The following is a 12999-nucleotide window of genomic DNA, read 5'->3' as shown; positions in this document are numbered from 1 at the left end:
GGGAAAGGGTATGCCTACCTGCAAAGTGCCACACGAGGCCCAGGTGCCATGACCCTAACTGAGGTGGCATCTTCCTGGTCAGGGGAAAGGCATCAGCCTCCTCAGCAGCCTGACTCTGCGGGATGATTTTGGACATTGTTCTCCTGAGATTATTATATAGCCTTTCTTCGTCTGTCCCTGAATTCTGAAGGCAAGCTACATCCCTATGGAAATATCATTCTGCTTAGACAGAGTAGATTCTGTTGTCTACAACTGAGAGCCTGGACCAACGCAGTCAGTTACATTTTGCCATTCCCCGAGAGAAAAACACACCCTTCAGTGTGCCAGGGAAGCTCTTGCTTAAAGAGATACCCTAGGAATGTTTCTGTGAAGCAGTTTTCTTATAACCTGGCATCAGCAGGTTGATACATTCTGATATGTCCAGTGCCCAGTGTAAATAAATATAACCAAGCCTCCAAAAAAAAAAAAAAAAAGCATCATTTTGCCTCAGCCCTCAAGCCCTCCATAGTTTAATTGACAGAGGCAGGTAGGAAAGAAAAAGATCAACAAAGGGAAGGGTTGCACAAAAATGGCATCTGAAAAGGCTGGTTTTCATTTACCTCTTACTTCAGGTAATCATTCAGGCTTGGCACGCATACATTCACTGCCTTTTACGAACGAAAACTCACAGTTCTAATGGGGAGGAGGTGGCAAATCATTTCACTCTCTTGTGTCAAACATCATCCGCATTTGGGTTATTTCCAGAGCTAATACCATTCTTAGGATCATCTACATGATTTCTATTAGGTTCATAAATATAACTTCTGTGAATACCACCCACAGTGGGGGGAAAAACAAGTGATATTAAATAATTTTTGGTAAGATTCTTCTCTGATATTTTTAGGAAAAGACATTTTGAATTTTTAAGTTGTGTGAGACAGTCTGTTGTCGGGCAGGGAAGAGAGCCTGTTTGCATGAGAGTCATCTCTGCATGGAAAACAGGGTTTCTATCCCGGGCCTGGCTGCGTCTACCCTGGCAACGCTGACGCACAGAATGTTATTGGAATTGGAAAAGGTAACTTGGGGAAACTCAGTGCTGGCGTGTCTGAACCACGAGAACGACATGCTCATTAGGGCGCCTTTGCACCCATTCCCTACGTTCCTCGTGAACCCGAAGCCATGTACAAAAGATGAGGCAAACCGTGGGGTTGGGGAAAGAGACATGCCTTTTCAATATGAAGGAAGAAAAAGGAAATAATGACTTCCTCTCTGAAAACTTAAACTGGTCTTATGGATTGAAAACTGGATGAAATTCTGCTTACCATTAGGAATTTTAATATTAAAAATTGCCAAACCACTAACAATCATAACAGAAAATTACCATATGGAAAAGTTATCAACATGTCCTTTGGAAGGAAGCAGAAAATCACTGCAATGTTTATAAGTATCAAAAAAAAATCCATTAAACATGTTTCTGGGCATTTTTCCTCCCCTTGGGGTGAGAACAGCATTCCCATTAACAGCAGAGTGAACTATTCATGTTCTCAGAAGTAGCAATGGGCTAATTGCAGATGAAGGACATAAATTCTGCTCAAGAGCCCGGGCACGGCTCCCACACCCTCACAGGGGCCCGCTCCTTTGGTTCAGGCACTCAGATGGAAGCAGTACTTTTTTCTTCCGGAAGCCCTAGCGGGAAGCCAAGGCCCCACACATGAAGGGTCTGGATAACTCTTATTTTCCAGCCATTACTGCAACCTCCTCCTTGATCCGACTGTGAGGGAGTAAGAGGTGCAGGCAGTTGTGGGGTGTGTGTCGGGATTTAAGTCAAACTTTATTTTTTTTTTAATTGGCCTTTTCTTCTCTTTCTATGACTACAGCACACTGCAGATTGCTTTGATCGATCTTTGCAACTATCATAGGTTGAGAGTCCAGGTGTGATAGTTACTAATTGCTTCATGGGACATCAGTCAGAAGACAGACGCCGGCTGTGATGACGGGCCAGGTGAGGAAGGTCCACACCCCACCTCCACCATCCACCCAGTATCCAGTGCCCAGAGAACAGGCGGGTGTTCCGGGTTCTCGGCAGGGATGTGGCCATGATGGCCAGCGGCAGCTGCTCTGCTCCTCTCGATCCTTGCATGAGTCTACATTTCAGTTGTATTGAAAAGAAAGTGTGCAAAATTTCCCTGTTCTTTATCCCACAGGGCCTGGGGAGGGTGGTGGCTCAGAGAGAGGGTTGTGGGGCAAATCCGGGGACAGAGACAGGAGGGTGTGACAGTGGGGTTCCAAGTGGAAAAGCTCTCCAGCTGGTAGCTCCAAATGGATAGAAGGTAACTGACATCTGGTGGCAAAGTAGTCCTGTCCCAACAGTGAGTGTCCCAACCATAGGTACCAGCTGGGGGCTGCTGTGCTTGGAGCCCAGAACAAAGCCTGAGCCGCAGTTCACCCAACAACACCTCTTCCCAGGGCCGGGAACCCCTGTCTTCCCTGCAGCCCACACAAAACTCTGATGTTCTAGGTCATTGATTCCTTAGTCACAGTGCACTGAGGATTCTCTGAGCTGAATACAGGCTGCTTTTTGCCCTTTCTTTCTTTCTGGTGAGGCTTCAGATTCCATTTTATGAAAAAAAAGGAAGGGGAGGGAGAGGCAAAGGAAGGAGACAGTTGGGAAGGAAAATGCCCAGAACTAGGTTGCCCATGATTGCTTCAGATGAAAGAGCAATCTTGTTTTTTGAGATCAGGGGATCAAAACTGTGCCTACATCAAAAACAAAAACAACAAAAACAAAAAACAAAAAGAAAGAAGAAAAAACATTTGTTGCTGTTATGGGGATATTAAACACACATCCCTCAGGTTCCTGGGTGGCTCAGTCAGTTAAGTATCTGACTCTTGATTTCAGCTCAGGTCATGATCTCCTGGTTTCTGAGTTTGAGCCCTGCATCGGGCTCCATACTGACCGTGCTGAGACTGTTTGGGATTCTCTCTCTCCCTCACTCTCTGCTCTTCCCCCAACCCCGTCAAAATGAATAAAATAAACTTTGAAAAAAAAAAACACAAACAAACCACACATCCCCAGATGAAACCACTGTCTTCTGGGATCGGAGCCAGAAGCCAGGCCCTTCTCAGAGCTCTTCTTGATGCCTTACTCAGGAGAAACGTCCAAGCCGACTCCCTGCTCCCCCTCTCCACCAGCACCTGTCCCCTGCCTTACCACAGGCTGAGTCACCTGTGCACCTCAGTGGTGGACCAGCAGTGACTCCTCTGGTCCCATCACTTCTGAGCAGATGGAGGAATTCACATCTTTCTGCCCACAGCAATCTGAGGAGAATGCCACAAAAAATTCAAGGAAACTAAAAGAAGGTGTTCAGCATGAGTTTTAAAAACGCGTGTGCAACACCCACTAGGATAGCTATTTAAAAAAAAAACGGAAAATAATAAATGTTGATGAGGATGTGGAGAAATTAGAGCCCTTGTGCGCTGCTGGTGGGAATGTAAAATGGAAAACAGTATGGAGGCTCCTCAAAACGCTAACCATAGAATTGCCATATGATCCAGCAATTACATTTCTGGGTATATACTCAAAAGAAGTGAAAACAAATTCACAAAGAGAGACTTGTACATCCGTGTTCATAGTAGCATTATTCACAACAGCCAAAAGGTGAAAGCAACCCGTGTCCATCGATGGATGAATGGATAAATACAATATGGTCTAACCATACACTGAAATATTATTCAGCTCTAAAAAATAATGCATTTCTGACACGTATTGCAACTTGGATGAACCATGAAGACATTACATTAAGTGAAATAAACTAGTCATAAAAGGACAAATACTGTGAGATATGAGATAGCTAGAATTGTCAGATTCATAGAGACAGAAAGTAGACTGGAGGGTGCCAGGGCCTGGGGGCAGGGACGAATGAGGAGCTGTTCAATTTGGGAAGATGGAAAAAGTTCTGGAGATGGATGGTGCTGATGGTGAACTGTATACTTAAAGATGGTTAAATGGTACATATATGTATGTATGCAACTGCCTTAAGCCCTTTGCATTTGGATTTGGGCAGTAGGAAATCTTTAGCTGGGTCACTGACCAGGAGGAATGGAAGAATACAGGAAGCCAGAAGCCTGACAACCAGTCCAAGGACCGCCGCCTGCCCCCGCACAGAGAGTAAAGGAAGAGAGCCTCTCCATCCTCCTTTTTACAGACTCAGAGAAGTCAAGTCACCTGCCCATGTGAGCTAGGAACTAAGTAGTGATATGGTGACTGTAGGACCTGAGGCCAGGTTGGCCTGCTTCTGAAGCTCTTGATCCTGCCACAAGCTATACTTGTCCCCTCCTGCAAAATATATCAGCCCCTTTTGAATCTTCTTGCAAAAGGTATCCACTCCCCACCATCTGCATCATCCCCCTAAGGGATTCCTGAGTTCAAGTGGATCAGTAGTCTGTGTGACTACAGGCCCCACATTGTGCAGTACACAACCTGCACAGCTGAATGCCAGAGCTCTCGTTAACATTTTATGTTACTTAAAGAAAGGTAATACAATAGTTCACTAACATATTAACAGGATTCCTTTACTGCAGATACTTCTCTGGTAGAAAACAGGTCCTGTTTTAAGTGGCTAAGACATATGACAGACAGGATTGGGTGACAAAGGTCAGGAGGAAGGTTTGAGGAGATGCCCAAACAAGCAATGCCACTGTGTGTGTCTACACAGATGTGCTGTTCAGTAATGGAACGCTCCCTGGCATCCACACCTCATTTATATTTGACATGAAATGCCCTGAGTGGCCCCTTTGCCCTACCTGCACCTTCCACTTGCTTTTCATTTGCTCAATAATAAATGCAGAATTTAATTGCTGCTTCAGGGATTTCTCAGTTCATTCATTTGATTTCAACACAATTTCCAAAACTTCACAGGATGCCTCTCCCAAAGTCCTAACGTTACCAAATCTGCACGTATACAGCCTCTATGATGCCAAATGATCCTAGTGGTGACCTCCATGGAACCAGACATGAAGGGGACATGGCTGGACCACAGCTCCTCTTAAAAGAAAAATGAACTTCCCTGGAGACAAAGGGGACAGGTGCCGTGTGGAGGTTCATGGGCTGGGAGGATCAGGTGGGCTGATGCTACCAAACCCCCCAACCACAGGGGCAAGAGAAGGAGAATGGAATGAGGAGTCTAAGGTGGGAAGTTGTCCCTGAGGCAATCGGGGACCAGAACATGGTGGGGGGAGGCTAAGCCATGTACATCTCTTGACACCTTCTGGTCGACTGCATACACTGGGAATATCACTTAGCCTCCCTGAGCCAGTTCCCTCATCAACACAACGGGGCAATAGGTACCTCAGGAGGTTGTTCAGTGAGCATTCCATGAGAATATAACTCTGGCACATAGTAAGAACTCTGTAGTTCTTAAAATGAGCTCCAGGTCTCCTTCATACAACCAATAATCATATGAGTAGTATTCAAGGCTGAGTACCGACTACTGTGCTACAGAGGGAGTACAGCCCATGACACATCTGCCCCTGAGAATGCTAGAAGAGGGTGTTGAAACTGAACAAACTCCAGAAACCTCAGCTCGGTATCTGGGATACAAAATGTAAGCTCTGGTCCACTCAGAAGCCCCCGAGAGGACATTGATTTTTTTTTTTTTTCACTCTTCTTCCAACATGGCATTGACTTATACACAAAATGTCCTTTCTGCTAACTGGTTCATGAAAGCTAGAACAGTCAGTACTTATTTTTTTAAAGGAAGTTGTTAAGTAAAATACTTCACTCCAGGACACAGTATAGCTTACAACCCAAAGCACATGAGGTTTAATTTAAGGCAAGACATTTAAGTATAAGGTGCAGCAGGGAAAGGCTGTGAATTTTGCATGTGTTGGATGCCATTCTCTCACTGCTTAAGTTAAGGATGCAGGAAGTTCCCTTTGCCAAGTAGGCAAATGGGGTATATAAGGCTGGAGCTAGCCAGTCATTGGTCGATGGGGTGGATGAGACTCAGAGCCATGAGGCTGTGTGGTAGTCAGAGGGGAGACATGAGACCCCAGCTGTCCAAGCAGAGTTGGTTTTTGTTCCTACTTCCCAAATAATCTTAAGTTGATACAACAACTTTAAAATACTAGTCCATAAAAATTGAAGTAAGAATATATTCAATTATATGTATAAAATAATATGTCCATAAAATATACATAAGCATATACAGATACATATATGTGTGGGTAGATATAGATGATAGATGATAGATTAGATAGATAGATAGATAGATAGATAGATAGATAGATAGATGATAGATAGGAAAGGGAGAGAGAGAAAGGAAGAGAGACATAGACAACAAAGAACAGTGAGGATGGAAAGATCACTTCTGGCAGAAGGGTGCAGAGGCAACTTCTTGGAAGTGGTACCAGATGAGCAAGGCCTTGGGGGACCAGAAGAATTTGAGCAGACAGAGCAGGAAGAGAAAAGCAAAAGCAAAAAACTGATGTTGGGATAGCATAAGTCACATACAAGGAATGCACTGTAGGAGTAATGGAAAATAGACCAGAAAGCTAGGTTATGGTCAGATTAAGAAGGATCCTGAGGACGCCAAGGAGTGTGGATTTGGTTTGGCAACCACTGGAAAAACTCCTATGTTGAGACCAGGGTGGTTATAGAGTCAGAGCCATATGATAGCACAGCTCCTGGCAGGGTTTCTAATCACTTTCAAGGAGTCATGGGGGAGCAGCAAGGAGGTGAGGGGCGTTTGAGGGGCTGAGGACAGTGGCTGTTTACCAATTAGCATAGAAATATTTTAGTACATCAATCACTGGTCTAGCTGTACCAGTGTTTGCTGGCTCAATACTGGGCCTGTCAGTGGGCTCTCTAAACCCACTCCCTTTGGCATATGTTTCATATGGTCAAGATGACCTGTTTCATTAATGAATGAAATTTCCAGGTCCTTGGGTTTCATCTTCTTTTGTACAACTCTTTTGTGAAATCTCTTTAATGAACTTCATAGCAGGGAGTTGTGAAGTCCTTCCTTAGGCTGCAACACTGCCTTCTTTTTCTTCCACAGTTCATATCCTGGGATTGTGTATGGTCAGTTAGAATGCTGGTGACCATTCCTAGTTAGGGCTGAACTACAGAAGAGAGAGACCATGGAATGGGAAGGAAGAGATGAGTGAAAGCAACATTAGGAAGTAAGGATCCAATAGGATTCAGTTACTGAATGACAAGGGAAGACGGAAGTGAGAGAGAGAGAGCGGGGGGGGGGGGGGGGGAGAGAGAGCATTTCAAGGCAGAGTTCAGCTATTAAGCTCAGGTAACTGGAAAAAAAAGTAGCAGCATTAATAGCACTAGGAAAGATGGGAGAATGAGCTGGGGGGGAGGGAAAGGAAAAGGAAAAATCAAATTCATTTTAAACAAGTTAAATTGGAGGACTCCAAATGGAAATATCAGCAGGCAGTTGGGAATGTGGAAGACAGCCGGGAGGAGCTGTCAGAACCAGAGATAAAGATTTGAAAGATGTTACACTGAGAACCACAGGACTGAAATTGTGCAGAAAGAAGGAGATGAGCAAGAAGCTCAAGATAGAAACTTGGGGACCTGCTTGCTTACCGGGTGGCAGCAGGAAGAAATGAAGGAAGATGGAAGGGGGAAGGGCATGGTGTGGAGGGAAGGTAGGTCAGGGCCTTGGCATGAAAGAAGCATGATGCTGAATGAACAAATGAAATGAATGAATGAATGAATGAGGCACCAAGAGGGAAGAACTGGACAGATACAGTAATGGGCTTAATGGGCTTTTTTCCCCATTTAAAAAAAAATTTTATTCAGATGTAACTCACATATAATTAACCCATTGGTAGTACACAATTCAATGGTTTCTAGTATATTGACAGAGTTATATAGTCATCACCACAACCAATTTTAGAGCATTTCATCACTCCAAAAAACCCTATGCTATTTATCTATCATATCTCAAACTGCCATGCCCCTTATTGTAGGCAACTATAATCTACTTTCTGTCTCTATAGATTTACCTCCTCTGGACTTTCATATAAATGAAATCTCAGTTATTGGTCTTTTCTAACTGCCTTCTTGCATTAGCATAATGTTTTCAAAGTCCAACCATGTTGTAGCATTTACTAATAGTTCATGCCTTGTTGTGGCCAAATAATATTCCATTGTATGCATATGCCACATTTTTGTGTAGTTCATTCATCAGTTGATGGACATTTGTGTTGTTCCCAATTTTGGCTCTTATGAATCATGCTACTATAAACATTCATGTACAAGTTTTCGTGTGCACATTTGTTTTCATTTCTCTTGGGTATATACTTAGCAGTGAAATTGCTGGATTGAATGGTAACACTATTTTTAACTTTTTTAAGGAACTGCTAGTCTGTTTTTCAAAATGATTGCACCATTTTATATTCCCACCCACCCCCAGTGTATGAGGGTTCTAATTTTTCCACATCCTCACCAACACTTGTTATTTTTTTTTTTTTGGTTTGGCTTTTATTTTTTTTTTAATAATAGCCAACCTAGTGAATGTGATGAGGTATCTCATTGTGGCTCTAATTTGCATTTTCTTAATGACTCCTTATGTTGAGTATCTTTTCATGTATTTATTGGCCATGCATACATCTTATTCAGAGAAGAATCTATTCAGATCCTTTGACTGTTTTTTAAATTGTGTTACTTGTCTTTTCTAATTGAGTTGTAAGAATTCTTTGTGTATTCCGGATATAAGGCCCTTACTAAATATAAGACTTGCAAATATCTTCTCCCATTCTGTGGGTTGTCTTTTCACTTTCTTGATGGTGTCATAGCAAGTTTTTACTTTTGATAAAGTCCAGTTTATCTATTTTTCCCTTTTCATTGTTTGCCCTTTTGGTGTCATATTTAAGAATCCTTTGCCAAATCCAATGTCATGAAGATTTACCCCTATGCTTTCTTCTAAGAATTTTATAGTTTTTTTTTTAAATTAATGTATATTTGTTTTTGAGAGAGAGAGAGAGAGAGAGAGAGAGAGAGAGGATGAGGCAGAGAGAGAGGAAGACATAGAATCCGAAGCAAGCTCCAGGCTCCGAGCTGTCAACACAGAGCCCGACATGGTGCTCGAACTCATAAACCGTGAGATCGTGACCTGGGCCAAAGTTGGACACTTAACTGACTGAGCCACCCAGGCACCCCGAGTTTTTTAGTTTTAATTTTTATGTTCATGCATTTGACCCATTTTGAATTAATATTTTATATAGTGTGAGGTAGGGGTCCAATTTTACCATCATGTGTGTTGATATCCCATTGTCCCAGTACCATCAGCTGAAGTCTGTTCTTTCCCATTGAATTGTCTTGGGTATCCTCCTCCAAATCAATTGGCCATAAATTTGAGGGTTTATTTATAAGCTCTCAATTCTGTTTTCTTAATGCTTGCCATCCATGCACTATTCAAATATTTGTATTTATTTGTTTAAATGCTTGTTTATTTATTTTTAAAGTTTATTTATTTTTGAGAGAGAGAGAGAGATAGAGCATGTGCACAAGCAAGCAGGGGAGGGGCAGAGAGACAGGGAGAGAGAGAATCCCAAGCAGGCTCTGCACTGTCAGCATGGAGCCCAATTCAGGGTTTGAACTCACGAAATGTGAGACCATGACGTGAGCTGAAGTCGAGTCAGATGCTTAACTAACTGAGCTACCTGGGTGCCCCTAATATTTTTATTTTTATGTTAAAGTATAAATGTCTTTTTCTTGACTTGTTGACCCGGGCCAGTGTCATTTCCCTTAGACAACTAGCTACCCTGCATCCAAACAATGCCTACCAACCTCGTACAGTGGCCTTTTAACTTAAGGTCCTTCCCTGCCAGCTTCCTCTTATCTGAAGGCCACACTTAAGCATACTGGCTCCCCACAAACTGAAGTCACCAGGTTTTGGCTCAGCGCTATGACTTACACTTGGCCAAACTGGACTCATGAAGAGCTAAATGAGAATTAGGTAAAAGATAGGAGGATAATATTTTACAGCAGCTCATTTTCCATGGAGCAGGGCAAGTGGGGAAGGAGAGAAGGAGACAGGAGAGAGCAGAAAGGACTAGAAGGTGCTGAGAGAAAGGGAAGGAATAAAGGAAAGTACAATGGGGTGAAGAATTGAGGAAGGGAGCTTATTAAAACTCTTAGCAATCACTTGGTTGAGCGTGCCCATAAGCCAGCATAAGTGCAGAGTGGCCAAAGTGTAGGTTTGGGCAGCAGAGAGACTCATGTCTCCATCCTGGCTCTGTAGGTCAGGGGAACCCACATTGAGAATCACTTGTCCGAATTTTTAAGGGTCAAGAAAACAAAATGTCACCCATTGTCATCTTAAATTCTCAAGTGAAAAGCCTTCAAATAAAGGCTCTGTGACTCAGTCATCCCCAACATAGACACTGTGCACCATTTGAACCTCACTAATATCATCAAAAAGAAAAGTGACTTTAATTATAAATTTCTGGAATGTAAAATACAATCCAGCCCAGTCACCATTATGAAAGCATCTTTCACCTTTAGGTAACCCCTCATTTGCTTCAAAACAAAGAAATCTAGAGTGACATGTAGTAGCACATGCATGCTAAAAACATCAAGTGAGGTTGTCCGTATTACAGAATCATGTTCACTGTCAATGCCAGTGTTACGCTGGAGTCACTGAGAAAAGCTTCTTTATCACCAAACCCTCACAGGAAAGCATACTAATAAAATAATGCTTGCCCATACGAGGAAATTCATAATCTGTTGCCTTTTTGGGAGGGGCTATAAATAGCTCCTTGTAGAACATTTTTCCATAATTAGCTTTTCACTTCAAGTGAACTAGGTGTAATAAATTTCATATCACTAAATGTTCTTCCTGGGCAAAGGACATGGTAGGTTATGTATTTGTTAGTATAGAAACAACTATTCAAACAGCACTGAGCAGGAAGTCAGAGATTTCAAAAAAATGAGACAGAAATGGAAACCACTCTGGAAAACAAACTGAAAATGCCCACATAAGGTTGATGTGCTCTTACAAACAGACACATGTAAACGCAGTAAATTGCCTCTTCTTCGTTCTTACATGGGACATGAGCTGAGAACAGCCAAAGACAATGGTCACTTCTGTGTCAATCCGGCTGTGTTTCTGCCCTGTGCTTAAAGTGTATTCCTCACACTTGTTGGAGAAATGCGTGTCTCCACAGCTTGCCTGTGTGCTTTCATGAATGAGGCTGAGAGCAAACACCTTACAGAGCTGATGTGATTTCTTCCACCCTTGTATGTGCTTTAGCCCTGACTCTACAGTTGCTCTGAAATCCTCTCAGCTAATTGCAGGAGCTGAAAAACCCCTCCCATCCTTCTGGCACATTTACAGCTCACCCACATTTGCATCCCTGGAACCTTCCTTCCCCTGCTCCCAGAACCCTGTACACAAAAGACTTCTCTTCCATTCCAATTTTCTACTTATTTCAGGGCCAGTGTTTCTTCCATGTTGCACAGGCTCACCCGAGATGGCTGTTTATTTAAGGTGAAGTGGTTTAAATACCTCTTTGAAACACTCACCATTTGAGCTGAATATTTCCCCAAGAAGACAATCTGGTTCCAGTGAGAAAGGCTAATACCCCCAGCCACTACATTAACCAGAAGGGTGACCAGAGGTATGAGCTTCTTCCTTGGGCAAACCTTCACCAGTCCTACTCTCACAGGCCAAGAGAGGGAGGCTTGACCAGCACCCAAACTTTCCTTTCCCCACAGGAACTCTCTCCCTTTCCCAACATGCAGCCTAGAGCTGGTCTGAACATAACATATGTTTACAAAAGGACATGCCCGTCCCGCTATCACCAAAGTCCAAACAGAGCCCTGGGAGAGGTGCCAATATGCCAATAACACACGTAGTGACCCACGGACTTTATCTCCTTCTATGAATCATCAGGACCAAGTGTTGCTCTTTTGCCTACTCTAACCCTGCATCCTGAAGTGCTGTTTCAAACACTTGGAAAATAGCCGCCTCAAGAGTGGAATAAAGATATTAATAACCGATGTCCTGAGAGGACCAGAGAAAATGGAGACAAGAAGTATTCGGCGATGTTAGCAGCACATGCTGCTTCAGCATCGTTATCCAGCAAGAGCTCACGGACAGTGAATGATGCCTCTGATAAGCTTTGTGTTGGCATCCCACACAGCTGAGTGCTGGATTGGGTGGGAGGGAGTGGGGGCCTGGCAGTCTTCGAGCCAGGATTAGACCCTGCCTGCCACGTATTTGCCAAGTGACTGAGGGCACCTTGAGTCTCTCTCGGTCAGATTCTTTATCTGTTACCTGGAAATCATAAATCACTTTTTTTTTTTTTACAGGGCCTTATGAAGATGAAATGAGGTAATGCAAATACCTGGCACGTAAGCATTAGATAAATGTTACCTTTTAGTACTTGCAAACATGATTTACTAAAATATCATTAAAAAAAAAAAAAAACAACCTCTTATCCAGACAATGGAATATTATCCAGGGCTAAAAGGAAATGAGCTCCTAAACCATGAAAAGACATGGAGAAAATTTAACTGCATTTTACTAAGTGAAAGAAGCCAATCTGAAAGCCCACCTACTATGTGAGTCTATGACATTCTTCAAAAGGCAAAACTGTGGAGACAGTAAAAAGATCAGTGATTGACAGGGTTTAGTGGGGATGGAAGGATGAATAGGTGGAGTGCAGAGGATTTTTAGGGCAGTGAAAAATGCTGTATGATACCATAATGGAAGATGCATGTCACTATACATTTGTCCAAACCTACTGAGGGTTCAACACCAAGCGTGAGCCCTAATGTAAACTATGGACTTTGGGTGATAATGACAGGTCAGTGTAGGTTCACTAATTGGGACAAATGTCCCACTCTGATAGGGGATGTTGATAGTGGGGGAGGCTGGAGAGAGGGAGTCAGGGAATATATGGGAACTTAGTACTTACTGATGAATTTTGTTGTGAACCTAAAACTTCTCTGAAAAATAAAGACTATTTTTTTAAAGATTCTCTTTAGAAGAGAAA

General features: G+C 42.9%; 1 protein-coding gene across 1 annotated transcript in view; it reads left to right on the top strand.

Moving 5' to 3' along the window:
- Window positions 1-996: 996 nt before the first annotated feature.
- The window catches only part of RPL31 (ribosomal protein L31), a 188142-nt gene continuing 176139 nt past the window's right edge, over window positions 997-12999 (top strand). Inside the window, exon 1 of the mRNA XM_053200451.1 lies at window positions 997-1005. The gene's annotated coding sequence lies outside the window, so the exon portion shown is untranslated. The remainder of the gene's footprint in view (window positions 1006-12999) is intronic.

Source organism: Acinonyx jubatus, chromosome A3, assembly GCF_027475565.1.
Source record: "Acinonyx jubatus isolate Ajub_Pintada_27869175 chromosome A3, VMU_Ajub_asm_v1.0, whole genome shotgun sequence".
NCBI lineage: Eukaryota > Metazoa > Chordata > Mammalia > Carnivora > Felidae > Acinonyx > Acinonyx jubatus.
The sequence above is the reverse complement of the archived record's forward strand: the minus strand, read 5'-3'. Positions and strand labels throughout refer to the sequence as shown.